Source organism: Ailuropoda melanoleuca, unplaced genomic scaffold (genome assembly GCF_002007445.2).
Source record: "Ailuropoda melanoleuca isolate Jingjing unplaced genomic scaffold, ASM200744v2 unplaced-scaffold52975, whole genome shotgun sequence".
Lineage (NCBI taxonomy): Eukaryota > Metazoa > Chordata > Mammalia > Carnivora > Ursidae > Ailuropoda > Ailuropoda melanoleuca.
In genome coordinates this window covers 170-3,436 of record NW_023226031.1, presented here as the reverse complement: position 1 = coordinate 3,436, position 3,267 = coordinate 170, and the positions used below count along the sequence as shown (strand labels likewise).

At 37.2% G+C, this 3,267-nt stretch overlaps 1 pseudogene; it reads right to left on the bottom strand.

Moving 5' to 3' along the window:
• Positions 1-238: 238 nt before the first annotated feature.
• Positions 239-1,176, bottom strand: LOC117799580 (annotated as a pseudogene).
• Between the last annotated feature and the right edge of the window lie 2,091 nt (positions 1,177-3,267).

Sequence of the window (3,267 nt, the reverse complement as noted above, 5' to 3'; positions counted from 1 at the left end):
TCTTATAAGGTAGTGATACTATAAAGTTATTTGATAAAGTTTTATTTAAATTATGAAATTATATAGAATAAGAACATACATATGATTTTTGTTGTAATCCACTACTATTTCTCTGTAATATAACACAATACAAATTATATCAATAAAACATCAGAATGAAATCTTAAGCAGAAACCCTACTAAAGAAAGGGTATCCCCTGAATGAGTAAGAACATGTAGGTTTGTAGAAAGCTGGAATTTAGTGAGAAGTCACATGTTGCTTACATAATTTCTTCATAGCTGTTTTCATCTCCTTATTTCTCAATGTGGTAGATAAGGGGTTTCAAGAGTGGAGTAAAAATGGTATAAAACACAGACAGGAGCTTGTCCACTGAGAAGCGACTGAAAGGCCACATGTAAATGAAAATGCAGGGCCCAAAGATGAGTGTGACTACCATGATGTGTGAAGGGCAAGTAGAGAGTGCTTTGGATAATCCACCAGCAGCACGCNCCAGCAGCACGTTGTCAGACAGTGATGAGGATAGCAGTACAAGAGACCAAGAGGAGCAGAAAACAGTTCATGGAGAGCAACCCACTGAGATCATAAGTATACCCAAGACATAGGTGTCCATGCAGGCAAGCTTGATCATGAGAGGAAGGTCACAGAAGAAACTGTCCACCTCATCGGGGCCACAGTAAGGTAAATTCACAGTAAAGGCTACTTGACTAATGGAGTGCACAAATCCAGTGACCCATGAAACCAACACCAGCCCCATGCAAGTTGGCCAGCTCATCGTGTTCATGTGATGCAAAGGTTTGCATATAGCCACGTATCTGTCATAAGCCATGGAAACCAGAAGTACCATCTCAGCCCCACCAATAAAGTGCAAGAAGATGAACTGAGCCATGCATCCTCCAAAGGAGATGAGCTTTCAATCACTAAGAAATCCCTGATCATCTCGGGGGTGGCAAATGAGGTGAGCCATACGTCTAAGAAAGATTTCCCAGCAGGAAGTACGTAGGAGAGGAGTGCAAGTGGGGGTCAGAAATTACAGTGACCACAATGATGAGGTTACCCAGCACAGCAGCCACATAGATCCCAGAGAAAAATATAAAGAAAAAGTGCTGGAGTTGTTGTGAAGTGCAGAGTCCATACAACACAAATTCTGACACCAAGGAATAATTCTACAGCTCCATTATCTCGTTTCAGACTGTGTTCTGAATCTATATAAAGAAAAGAGGTGGACATGAAAGGGCCTGTCAACTACCAGACACATGAAAGTGATCACCTAAACTTTATCTGAATATAATTTTAATTTGTAGGACATAATATAAAATACATTACAAGGACGATTAAAGCCAAGCCCAACAACAGAGTTTGCTGTTCTCCCACGTTAAGGCTGCTGGTGCAGCCATCTCCACAATGCTTGCTTTGAAATCTTGACAATCCAGACTCCTTCAGGGACTACTCCTGGTAGTAGTGGAACTACCTCCTCCTTCCGTATTCATTTGCTCACTCACAAGCTCACTCATTCAGACCAGATCTGTGTAACACTGAGAGTTTCCCATTCTCACTTAATTCGGTTAATAAATCAATCAGTATAAAGGGAAATAAATTGATTAACCTAGGGTTAATACAGTTCTCCAAATCCCACATTTTATTACTGCTCTTGTCATCTCTCTTAATCAGTTGGGTTTAGGATTAAAAAGGCAATGATCCAATTCATTTGTAGATTTATTGTGTGTAAACTGATGACTTATGACAGGATTTAAGAATGGCTTCAATGAAATAAATATTTTTCAAGATCTTTCAACAATGGCCAGAGCATAAAACTTAGGCAATTATTTGAGGGGTGGGTAGCTTTCACAGTATACATGAGTACTGATAAATTCAGCATTTGTTTAAAAACATAGTTCTGAACTTACAGAAGAACTGGGATGGGATGGATAGGTCTCACTATCAGTTTATCATGAGAAATGAGGTGGTACTCCAGTCTTCTCACTAAGAGGAAAATATTGTATAAACGTTTTTATAAAGACATTGAACAAATTCTTCATGAGTGATTTCACAAAAGATGCAGAACTGTCCTTTGCACGAACTTTTATTATGTTGGCCCTTTACAAAATTGAAGACTGTAACATGAAATAATCATTTGGCAAGGCTTCTTACAGGGAGCTAAAGTTACATATTCCAAATCTGAAATATTCTAATGATGTGAACATGATAGAGTGATAGAATTCAAAAATCTAGAGTAATTCATGGTTATTATATCTGTTTTAGTCCACTTGAATAACACCAGTCTCCACCAGATTTTTGTAGGGATAACAGGGACTCAGATTCTTTGGTTTCTCTTGAAGTTTTCTAAATGGATTATATTAAAAGATTTAATTGCAAGGCTTTTTAGGAATAGGTGCTACCCCTCTTTAGAATGGGATTATGTATCTGATGTTAAATACTGCTGTGGACAAGATGGAAATAATCACAATTCAGGATCGCTTCCCAAGTTTTGTTAGATGACCCTGACACCAGCTAGCATACATACTACAGACCACAATGGCCATTCTTCTGTCATTATACTTTTGCTCCATGGCCATGAAAATTTTCACATGTAAACCTAAAACATAACTGTGTTTCATTTAGTGTTTTCTAGGGATTAAGAGAGTGGAAAGTCCAAACAATCAAATGGAAAACTCGGGAAACAAAAACAAAAAAAAATGTTTGCTATTGAATTAAAGATGCTTTAAAATTATATATTGATGATGGTTGTGCAATTCTGTAAATGTACTAAAAACCACTGAATTGTATACTGGCAATGAATAAACTTTATGCTATGTATATTTTATGTCAACCAAGCTTTTTTATTTTTTTTAAGATTTTATTTATTTATTTGAGAGAGAGAGAGATTGAGAAAGAGCATGAGAGGGAAGAGGGTCTGAGGGAGAAGCAGACTCCCCGCTGAGCTGGGAGCCCGATGCGGGACTTGATCCTGGGGTCCTGGGACTCCANACTAAAAACCACTGAATTGTATACTGGCAATGAGTGAACTTTATGCTATGTATATTTTATGTCAACCAAGCTTTTTTAAAAATGGATGCAAAAAGAAGTGGAATAAATGAACTTAAGTAGGGCTTTGATTTCAGAGAACACTTTATCATTCACAAAGGCATTTTAGAGGTTGTTAATGTTAAATTTATAATCAGAAATAAATGAGATTGATTTTGTACACCTACAAATGCTACTTAGGAAAAAAATACGACAATGACAAAATTTGATTTTAACTGACAAGA